The sequence below is a fragment of the Protopterus annectens genome, chromosome 12.part0 (assembly GCF_019279795.1).
Source record: "Protopterus annectens isolate FY-2018-M chromosome 12.part0, PAN1.0, whole genome shotgun sequence".
NCBI lineage: Eukaryota > Metazoa > Chordata > Ceratodontiformes > Protopteridae > Protopterus > Protopterus annectens.
The window spans coordinates 138,880,499-138,892,901 of record NC_056746.1 but is presented as its reverse complement, the minus strand read 5'-3'; the positions used below and the strand labels follow the sequence as shown (position 1 = coordinate 138,892,901).

The 12,403-nt window shown below is 40.0% G+C and overlaps 1 protein-coding gene across 1 annotated transcript in view; it reads right to left on the bottom strand.

Moving 5' to 3' along the window:
- The window catches only part of LOC122816398 (multidrug resistance-associated protein 1-like), a 786,965-nt gene that overhangs the window by 169,226 nt on the left and 605,336 nt on the right, over positions 1 to 12,403 (bottom strand). The window lies entirely within an intron of this gene.

Below are 12,403 nucleotides of genomic sequence, written 5' to 3'. Positions count from 1 at the left end.
TGCTTTTTCCCTCACTAGGCCAATCATTGAGTACAATGCCCCATTTGGCATGTACCTCACTAGACAACTGCAACAACTGGAGAGGCCACAAAAGTACCTCACAAAGAGGATCATAGGCCTTAAACACTTGTCCTATATGGAAAGACTCAAACTCCAATTATTCTCTCTCATATCGCCTATTTAGAGGTGATCTCTGCTTGACTTATAAAGCAATGTCTGACCCAGATATGTTAGAAATGCTACATCTAAAGAAATCCCAATCCCTCCACACCGCATGCTCCAGAGACCTCAACCTCATTACCACAATCAACAGAACATGCTGGAGGGACAAGTTCATAAGTCAGAGACTGCCCATGCTGTGGAACTGACTTCCCATACACAGCAAATAGAGCACCTCACTGGCCCTCTTCAAGCAAAATCTTGACTGTTTGGGAAATAGAAAATTCACCCCGGGGATCACTCCAGTGGCTTTACTCGACAGAGGCACTGGGAACTAAGGTCAGGTGGCACGATGCCAGGGCAATCCCATGGGCTAGGCTTGTAAAGGCTCCAGGGCCATTAGCCTAGTACACACCTATGAACCTAAGTCTGACTAGCAGAAGGCAATAGCATTGTCAAACCTTTGGCAAAGCCTGATGTCAGGCAGTAAAAGAAAACAACTTTTATTCTTTCCATCTTCTCTTTTTAACTACAGGATCTGGACCACTGTTCAACTCCTGCAAAAGGGTAACATTTAGGAAAGAATCTTACAGCTTTAGATCCACTCAGGCATTACAAACCTGACTAAATCTAGGAAACACCTTAAAACAGGTGGCAGAACCTTCTCTGCAATTGCCTCAGCTACATAAGACTCCCCTTGCCTAATTATTTAGAAGTCTGAGCAATTGTACCCTTTAGAGCATGTCTGTAATGCCACTTAAAGTACTGTTTCACCCACCAAAGTAGTTAACCTCATAGTCAAGAGTTATTTTTTCACTTCCCATATGAAAACTGTCCCACAGAGATTTTCAAAAAAATTTCTCCATCACAGATGGAAAGCTGCAAACCATTCAAAAATCACATGAGAAACTTTATTTTATGAAATAAAAAGTTAATACATGCATATAATTTAACATAATAAATGATGCTTCCTTGGGTATACTAAAAATTATTTAATGAATTAAATTAATCATGTAACCATCATTCGTAAAGAGACACAAAATGTAAACTGAAACTTCATGCAAGCCTAACTTAGTGCCTTAAAATCTACTTTTCAGTTAATATATCAGATGTAGGATTATTTTAAAAATAATAAAACTCTGCTCTCAACAGCAAAGTTTAGTTATATTCATGTACTTCTGCATTATTAACTTTGTCTCCACCATGTTTATTACAGAGATTCAGCTCTACTGCACGAAACACATCTTACGTCTAATAGAAAGTTCACTTTCAATTTTTGTATCCCAGTTGTGATAGTTCCCATTTACTGTACCTTGTAAATGTACATTTTGTCTAGCATTTTAGTAGACAAAACAACACTTAAGCCAGAAGAACATATTACTGCAGACAGAGCTGACATTAGAAAGAAATAATGCTTTGCCATAGCCTGTTACACACTTAAATCATCACCTTTCATTTGCATTTCATGGGTTAGACTTGACTACATACAATAATCACGGTGGAGATATTGTTAACAATACAGAATTAGCTGAATTTGTGCAGGGTTAAGAGTTACAGTGTTATTATGTGTGTAGCAGCACAGCATAAAAATACACAAGTACTAACCTAAAAACACAATGTTCCAGGAAAGTCAAGAAAGACTGCAGACTTGTACACACATATATGACTGAAACATCTTTTCTGATCTGTTGCAAAAGCTAATCATAGCTCGAGAAAGTGATGACTCCATCCCCTACCCTGTCTGTTTGGTAAAGACATGTATTTCTCAAATATTGAAAAGGTCCAGATAACTAGAACCTTGAACTAATCACATGACATAAACTAGGTTCATTTATTAAAGTAGTTGTTAGACTGTATATATGAACATTGACCATGGTTTGTGTCAACGTTTAATCATGCTAAAGTTAGTAAGCATTTTAGTGTACTTGAAATAATAATCAAACAATAAGTAATACTTTGTGATTGCTGGGCATGGATATGGTCCAAAACATTGTCCATTATCATTTCTTTTTTCTTAACTTTCCATCATATTTGGCTCTAGTAGGGCCAACCAGGTCTAAGTATGTATGCATGTTGGACTAGAACTCCTTTTTATAAATAGCAGCTGTGTCTGTGTTGGATCTGGTGATATTACAAGCAAATATGTATAGCTGATCATAGAGTTTGAGGAGATTTGTCAGTCTGAAATCCTTGAATTCAGTTATTGACTGTAGGGCTTTTAAAGATTTTGAAATTGAAGGTTATAAGTTTCTGGTGAGACTTAACCAAGGATGGAGAAATTGGAGGGGGTGGCACATGTAATGGCTGCAATGGTTGGGAACAGGTCAACAATATTATGTCCTCATGCTGTTTTGTTAACCATCTATTGCAGGGAATTTTTATTTATTAAGTACAACAAGTGCTGGGCATTCCCTACTTTGTCGATATAGGCTCTCTATTTCATTGAAGGGTAATTTAAATTTTACATTATAAATGCACTTTTGACAATAAGTACTTCTTGAGATACATTTAGGAACCATACATGGTCATCAGGAGACATGGAGGCTGTCTTCTGGCAGGCTGTAAGGTAATAGTGTATGAGATGCACAAAGTAAGATGGAGGCCAATGAGGTAGTTTGTGAGTCGCTGGGTATCTGACTAGTAGTGTTGTGGTCCTTAACACATATAGAAACACCACTACAGTGTCCATCAGGCCTGAATGTATGGTAGGAGCAAAATGGAAGGAAATGTGCAGGCCATTCTGAATGAAGGAAACTGGACTGTTAATGATCTCTTCCAATGCAGTCTCATAATGGATCCCCTAAAATGACACCAGCTACTAAGTTAGTGGTTGAAGAAAACTCCTGGTTTCTTTCTATATAGGTATCATTCTGTGGGAAGGAAGGAAGGACTCCATTCAGGACCAATGTTTTGCCTGCACTGGACATATGCATGGTAAGATCTAACATCCCTCTCTGCATGCTTCGCTGGGTTGTGCACCTGAAGTCATTTACACTCACATTGTCTATTAATAAATCATAATCATATTTTTCTGGTGAGAGGGACTTTGGAATCCTTGTGACATCATGACTCCTGGTACCAAAAAGAAAACTAAGTGTAATCCTGACTTTGTTCAGTCTTGTGAGTTTGAAGTCAGTGTGATTGTTTGTTTACTGGGATACTCTGACTGGGTCAGTGACATGACTCCTTTTCAGTGGAACCCCAGGGAGAAAAGCTCCAGTATTATGCAGACAATATCACAGAATAAGTTTTACATATATACTTCTATTACACAGAGTAGCATACACAAAGAATAACAAGTACAACTTTTACATAAAATACCACGGTGGTTGTCGCCTCATAGCAAAAGGTTCTCCTGTTTGATTCTCAGCTGGAGTACCTTCTGTGTGGAGTCTGCATGTCCTCCCCATGGTCAAGTGACATTAAAGACATGCAGGTAGGTGTGAGCGTGAATGGGCATGCCTTCATTGAAGGTTGGGCATCGGGCTGGCAACTCGGCACCGTAAAATCCACTGCCAATCATGAGCGGACCGGAGTTCCGCTGTGGTGACCCCTATCCGGGAAAAGCCAAAAGACATAGAATAACACAGAACAGCACTAATTGAGAGCATATTAAACAGAGTGGTTGAGAGTGAGATAAAATGATAAGGATGTAAGATGAGTGAAAGGTAAATTGACAGTTACTGTACTGGTAGTTACACAATGTGGATAGTAAGGAAGGAAGTGTTATGTGGGGCAGAATTTAGCCAGAACAGAGCCAAAAGTTCATGAGTTGTTGTGTGAGATGCAGTTTTACATTTGTAGTTATTGTCAGTTTGTTTAATCTGTAAGGAAGATTGCTCCAGAACCTGTCAATGTGTGAGGACTACATGAATTCACCTACATGGTTGTTTGCAATAGCTACTAGAAAGAGCATTTTGTTTTCAGAGTGGAGAGGTTAGTTTGGTGACTACATCTGGAGTACATTGTCATGGTTTGTAAATGAGTTTATGTGCAGTGGTTAGTTGTCAGAAGGTTATTGAGTGAGAGTTCTAGTCAAGCTAATTTTTGAAGGACAAGACAGTGGTGTGTCTTATAAGACATGTTCACTGCAAATTTGGCAACTTTATTATAGCACTGATCCAAGAGGTTCATCTGAGTGGATTGTAGGTTTGCTAGCATTGTAGCAACATAGAGTCATGTGGGAGGCAGAAACACTAAGGCTATATGTACACGTAAGGAGTTCATTATTTATGGTGACATTTGGTAGAGACTGCCTAATATTTGATGGGGTTTTTTTTACTTTTTTCTTTTATGTGGTGATCAAATGTTATTTTGCCATCACTTATGACACCATGGAATTTTAGGTATTATATGGTTTGTGGCCTGTCTTCTTGAGTCCTTTACTATGCGAAAGCATGGTGCTGATGTGATGGCTGACATCTGCTAACACCTAGTTTTCTTAATCCTAGGAGGCTTCGGTAGTGATTTCTTTACAGCCTCAGCATAAGTCATTTTAGCATGGTTGTGGTAAGATGTGGGTGGTAGTGTGTGATGCTCACAGACCATCTTATTGGGAGGTGAGAGATGCCTCCAGACTGTACAGTCATTTGCACCTTTCACAGACTGAATTATTTCCATCAAGTTGAAGTTCATTATCTTTGAGCATATGACAGTTCTTATACTGCCTGTGAGTATCAAGTGATATGTGGCTACCAACAAAAGGGATACTAATAGGTTTACCTCCAATTTCTTCAGGTAGGTCTTAGATTTAGTTTGGTCTTATTGCTCAAGACATACTGTACATAGCTTAGCTAGGTATAGGTGCTGAAGGAGAACTAAATTAAGTGAGGGAACAACTAATCCTTATCAGCTACAAATTTTTAGAACAGTCATAGACACACACACACACACACATACACACACACACACACACACACACACACACACACACACACACACACACACAGACACACACACACACACACACACACACACACACACACACACACACACACACACACAGACACACACACACACACACACACACACACACACACACACACACACACATACACACACACACACACACACACACACACTGTATGAGACAAACATAGCTGGTGTAATGACTGCTAAAGTAATAAAGAATCTCTAGTCAGCTGTTAGTAGTGCAATAAGCATACAACTAATAGGGGTACAGCAAAAACACCCTCAACTAGCAATACAGTAGTAATGAAATGCTGCATTAAAAGCTGAGAGCAGCCTAACGCACCAGCTTTCAGCAATATAGCTATACTAAAATACTCAACCAGCATAGTAGCCAATGGCCAAACACCCACCATGTTTATCCCATCACTCTAAGGGCCACTGCTGCAAAGCACAAACTTGTTACTGTGCAGTGTCATCTGGAGCAGTGCAGAATAGAGCGCTGTGGCATGTAAAGCAGCATAAAAAACATAAAATGAAAACAGCCATTCGGGATGTAACTGCCTGATACACCAGTAGAAAGCTGAAGTCCCAGAACATGAGCAAATTACCCCTCCCAGAAGACAATCAGTGGCAGCGTTGCAAGATGGCCCCCAAATACTGCCAAGCTAAGTTGTTCCTAATTAACAATATGTGCTGAATCAGCAAATAAAAATTTTTTTTTCATATACTAAATAATCATCTAAGTAGTTAAAATACACTTCCAGGGAGTTTGAAGGGACTAAAGGGAGAAGTTAAATCAAGTAAAGAAACCGGTCAAATCTAGATACAACAAGAGTTTAGATGCACAGATCACAGTACTCCAGTGAAAACGTGAACAAGGCTCACAGGCTAAACAATATATATATATAAACAAAGGAAAGAAAGAAAATTGAAACACTCAAGATGCCACCCTGGATTTGAAATCCATCTATCCAGGAGGCTTCATTCGGTTGACAGAATGGGAAAGATAGTGTGGGATGTCCATAGCTGAGAGGAACTTACATTGGCTAAAGGGGATCCCCACCCTTTCTATGGCACCATCGTCACTCCTGGCCCCTTCTTCCACTCCAAGATTGCTGTCTTTTTAAAAACTGCTTCCTTGTGAGTTAGTTTCAGAAATATTTCAATGCTGGTAATGGGAGAAGAATCAGATTTTCACTGATTCTAGTTTGCCCGTGTATGCCAAATTTTCTGAAGATCTTATAAGATGGTTGTGTACAAAGCAACTCCTCATCTAACTGGGTATTTCACACCTGCTGATCAACATATCCTGAGAGAGACTTAATCCTAAACTACACACATCATGTACCATGTGCCCAAAAGCTGTGTCCTTGCTACAAGCATCCATGGCATGACAGGCACACTTTAGAGAGCACTTTACAGAGTACTTGCCAACTTAAGTAGCAATTTATGTGAGTCTCACAATTCTCTCCCTGATAGCCTCATCTAAAACACTATGAACCACCTCATGGTACCATACCATAAGTACTGGATCATATGTATCTAGACGTTAATAGTTGCAGTGCCCAAGCATATCTCTCAACTCTCTAAAATCTTGCAGACTGTCCCTGATATTGCTTCATATTTTTGCTGTGTCTCTTATAAAGTTGCTGATTGGAGAGTAAATCACTGAGAACTGCAATCAGTCAATAATGCCAGACTGTAGAGGTTTATCCTTCTTACTGTTCAGAAATGTACATTGATGCAAAACCTACTGTATTATTAACTTTTAAGTCAATCACAGTAATATTTAAAAAAATGTCCATGATTTTGTGTCTTTTTAGCCCATTATTTTTGGCTTTGTCTAGAACTCTTGTGCAGAGAAGTTGGGTATCAGCTCAAAGGTAGATATATACAATTTCTGGTCAAGTAATCCACTCTCCTCTTCCTGGCATTTGTACAGTATTAAGGCTATAAGGACCAGTCTGAATCACACAGAGGCACTGAAGGAGGTAACTTCAGGATCAGTCACTCGGCTTTGGTTGTTCTAGACAGACACACACACACACACACACACACACACACACACACACACACACATATATATATATATATATATATATATATATATATATATATATAATAGGGATCTACTTTGACCCACTGAATTTAAGTTTCAGCAAAACTCAATTTTACTAGTCCAGTTTCGCAAAAGTGCATTTCTCTGGAAATGCACATTCGCGAAACTACAGTTCACCAAAAAAAAAAAAAAAAAACAAATACACTAAACTAAATTATGCAGGGGGCAAACCCCCCTGCACCTCCCATGTGGGGGGCTATGCCCTCCACACCCCTGCTACTAATATATACCAACTCCAAGATCGCACTACAGTGGGGAAAAGGGAAAATTCCCTTATTCCCACTTTACCTTATTCCCACAACAACGTTGGTGAACTGTAGTTTTGTGAATGTGCATTTCCAGAGTCATGCACTTTCGCAAAACCATAATATGGGTCAAAGGAGACCCATATATATATATATATATATATATATATATATATATATATATATATATATATCTATATATTGCAATCATTGCACTCATCCTGAACTCTATAAAGTCTATCCAGCTCCTTCAGAGCAGATGCGGGGATTTTTGACTCCAGAGACACACCCTGCAACACATCCGTGAAACCCTGGACTACATGGAGGAATAACCGTGGGTATGGTTTTATAAGCTACAAGTATATTTTCATCCATCCTCTATTGAAAATGCTGTTGCATTAGACTTGTTGCTTCCCTAAATGACACCTTTCCAGGTGGATAACTAGAAATTACATACTCTCATTTGTTTCATAGCTCATGGCTACTCTAAGTGGTATGAATATGCTCAACGTTCCTTCCTAAATCAACAGTCTGAGGATAACTATGGACAGGTCTTTCTCTCGTTTTTATGCTGTGTGGCCATATCTATATTAGAGGGAAATCAAGGCTGCTCTTTAAACAGTCTTTCAGTACTCTTAGGTATTATGGAGCACTATACCTAGAAATAAACCAGAAAGAAGCCCCACTTGGCAGCTGCAAAGGTGTAAGGCCTATAAATAGGTCCATAGTTACGCCATTCTGGCACATATCCTGTAGTGAGGTTGAGATTGTATAGCTGTTTTATTTGAGGGATTAGTTCCTCTTGTAGTTCATAGACGACCCTGGGACGCAATTCATCTGGTCCCAAGCAGTGTTTTGCTTTGGAGAGGGCAGCCTCACTCTGAGCATCTGAGGGAGTTGGGAGCAGCCCTCTCTGCCGATAGATACTTTGCTCTTTTGGGGGGGGGAGAGTTTGCACTGAACCTGTCTGCCATATATTGGCAATGTCTGTGGGTTCAAGTGTCATTTTAGAGAATCAACTCAGAACAATAACAGGGAGTTGCATTGCATTCGTTCTTCTATAACTGAACATAAAAATGACTGTCTTTGGTGTCCCAGTGTGTTTTCTTTTTTTCTGGCTCAGAGTGGGGAGGATGAGGATCGGGAATTTTTGCTTTGTTTGATCAGAGATGCCTTAGCCTTGCCAGGTTTCTGTCACTGCACAGATATCAATGTTCTCCATACTGAGGAGAGCTTTGAGTGCTGCCGGAGGTTAAGACTTCTCTAATTTAGCAGCATTAATCCTTTGTTTTGTTCCGTGTTGTCTATAGGGTGGGGTTTGGTTTTTGAGCCCTTGCCCAAAGGCATTCATAGTGGTAAGAGCCTTTGCCAATATCCTTACCCAGTGGTGAAAGACAGAAAGTGGCCATCCCCATAAGCCATGGCTGTGGCTTGTCGAGCATGTCATCCCAGGCCATCCCAGGCTGACAGACTTGAATGACAATTTTCAAAATCAAAGGCCAATTGTTTAAATGTCTCATTTTGTCTTTGTCTTTCTAGATTGGGGTCAGATGCTGCTCAAGGTCTGCTGCTCACCAGCAGGGTCTACATGACCTGGGGCTCATGATGACTCCTCTATAAGTCTCTCATCTTTGCAGTCCAGGAGGTACATTCAGGTCATTCACACCAGCAATGCACAACGACTGATTCATATTTGTTGGGTGGCTTTGGGAGTGCTTGCGAGTGTTAAGTGCTATGGGTCGGATCCTAGCACTGGCAGCAGCTCACCATGATGACCTTCTTTATTCAGGACATGAGTGTGTGATCATCAGTGTCCAATAGAGTCACCTATACTATTATATCAGGTGTGTTATTCAGCCTTAAGGGCTTAACCTTTGTGGGTTATGTGTTGTGTTTGTTTTGTTTTGATGTGTTGATTTTGTTTGTTTTTGTGGAGGAGAGGTTGATGACAAGTCTGCTTTTTTGGGTTCTGTTGCCTAGAGTTTTTTCTTTATTTCTAGAGCCTGGTTAAGCTGTGTTTCCTGGTTGTGTTGTTATGTTTGGTCTCATGTGTGGTGGGACTATTGTTTTGTGACTGGAGAGACACCAGTTTTACCTTCTACTCCTTGACTGCTTTGGCTAGCAAATAACCTGTTTAAATTAGAAGGTTCTTGCTAGAGATAGTAATAGGCAACAGAGCAGGCTCATGCCATCTACCTAAAGAAAGGGTGACAGCCTAAATAAATCACACAAGCTGCTTTTGAGTGAATAGATGAGCACATGAAAACATTTACAGGAATTAAAGAGCTGGTTGTATTTTACCTGCAGGGTGATTCCATTGGGAAGATCATGCATGAGGAGGCTAGTAACCAAAAGGACAGGCTCCTCAAAGCCATATCCTACATCAGGATCACAAGGGCATGAAATACAATCTAGGATTGTAGCAGAGGCTGATTTGGGAATTCAAAGGGCCTGCAGGTTAACATAGCTGAAGAAGTAGAAATGTAAATACTTATCCATTTAAAACACCCCTTCTCAGCATAAATTATACTGGTATTAGAGTATAACTATTTATATTCACACATTCAGTTGGATAACATCCTAGATATACTACAGCTACAGTAAGTGTAACCATAATTGACCAAAATGTATTTTCTGCCGACAGCAATAACATCATATTGTGACTGCTGTGTGGTAAGTAATTTCATTTTTCCTGACCTGAGTCTAGAAATGTTCCAGAAGGATCGGTGCACTGCATTCATCAACAAATTCAAAGAACTTAATACAAAAAGGATGAGGCATACAATAATGGGACATTTATGCTGTGTTGTTTTTACAGTGGGCTCAGTTCAAGAGACTGGTACTCAAAACAGAGCCAGTACCAGGCAGGTACAAATTAATTCACAGTATTGGTGAACATATGAGAATGACAGCTGATAAACAACACCCTTAGAACAGGTAATTGGATGGTTTATAGATGCCAGAAAGGTGCAAAGTTGGCCAGTGATATAGAGGACACATATCCTGCTAATGCTGGATGCACGTTAAAGGAGGGAAAGGCAGCCTTACACCTGGAAACTGTCAGCTGGCTGCACAGTGCCACATGGTGACAGTGAGATCTTTATGGGACAAATTCCCAAAGGAATGTCATCATTAACATGAGAAATTGTTTTTCACAGCCTGTTGTTTAACATCCCTATCCGGTTAGTTAGTCAGAATAAGTATAGTCTAATGTTAAATAAGAAAATAAGAACAACCTATGACTGATCAACAGGCAAAGAACACATGGGTGGCTCCGGTCCCAGAGGGCACAGAATGGAATGTAGTGCAATGCCTACAGCATTGCCAAATGCTGCAAAGCTCAAGAGAGAACCCATTTTCCGCCTTTACCACTTACAAAGTTTTGTCACTGACAGATATTTGGGCAGTTTCCTACCATCAGAAGGGCACTCTACTTACTCAACTTCATGTGATTGTAATTTTGAAGAAAACAGTTAGGTGTTGCAGCTTAGACCCCATAGATATACCCCATTTTAAGTTAGATTACACACTGACTTAGGATAGGGGCTGAATCTCATGCACAATATGCAAGGACATTATGAGAGAACATCGAGAAATTAGGAAGATGTAAGTCCAGCACCTGCAAAAGATACCTGATAAATAACCCGTTATTAACACTCCTAACATTAACTTTTATAGTGATACATACTAAGGCAAACAAGGTCTCCTTGAAAAATCTAGCACAACTGGAAACATGGCTACGGAGTTATTCTGATATGAAACGATTACAGAGATGGCTACAGTGAGAACATAGTTTTCATGGTGAACTAGGGCACATGACAGATGGCTATGAGCTGGGGGTGTGAAATGCTAAGGCTAAGGCCAGGGCAACAGTGCAAGTCCTGGGGGCAACTGGTCAAGATCTTGATCTTGCTACAGCTAGGATGAAATGACAGATGTAACATGCTGGAAGTATTATAAAAAGAAGTAGCATATTTATGAGAACGGCCACGGGCTCGATTGGCATGATTTGGGGTGATTCAGAAGTTGAAACAGCCACAGAGGTTAAGCCACATCAGTCAGAGTAGCAGAGAGGATTAGACATGGGATTGATGCCACAATCTGCAAACCTATGGCAGAAAGTAGGGAAGTTTATAAAACACACCCCAAACATAAAAAGGGATGGCCAGCAATGTATCATGTGGATGGGATCCTCTTGTCATTAAAAGGGATGGCAGCATTTTACACAGATGTAAGTGCAGGGCTACAGAGTAGGTAAAGAGATGTGCTTGGGAGAAGTGGGAATTCTCCCATCTTATTTGGTAGAAAGCAGGACTGGAAAGAAAGACCCAGGTAGGTGGGGGGGTCTGTGATTAACTGGCTGGCCCTCCAACAGAGTAAACAGCCTCAGGAAAGACTGTAGGACTTATTAACCAGCTCTCCCTTGGCAGATTGTAAAGCAGCCTATATGTGAAATACAGGGAGATGAAAAGAAGTGGGACAATGGATGGAAATGGGCCTTTGAAGTGATGTTGAATAAGTTAGGATATCAACAGTGCTACTGCTCCATGGGGTTAGAAAATGATGCTTATACTAATACAGACAAGGTCTCCCTGTAAAATCCTGCCTTTGAACGCATCTTCTGAATTAACAATTGCAAGCAATTGGCAAATAAATACATGGCTGCAGCTGTTTAACTCCAACGAGGTGTCTGTATTTTCATTATATGATGCTGAATTTGGGGAAAACATGGCTGTGGCCAGTTAACTCCAGCAATATGTCTATGATGTCTTTATATGAGTTGTTGATAAATGGAAATGTAGCAGATTATGAAAAACTATGTTGGAAACAATGCATAAATCCTACATGTCAAAATATGAAGGAGTCTAAATGATATTATATTATTGTATGATTGTATAGTAATGCAATAATACAATAATACAACTAATATTATGTGAGTGTATCATTGCATATTGATGCTGTTAGAGAG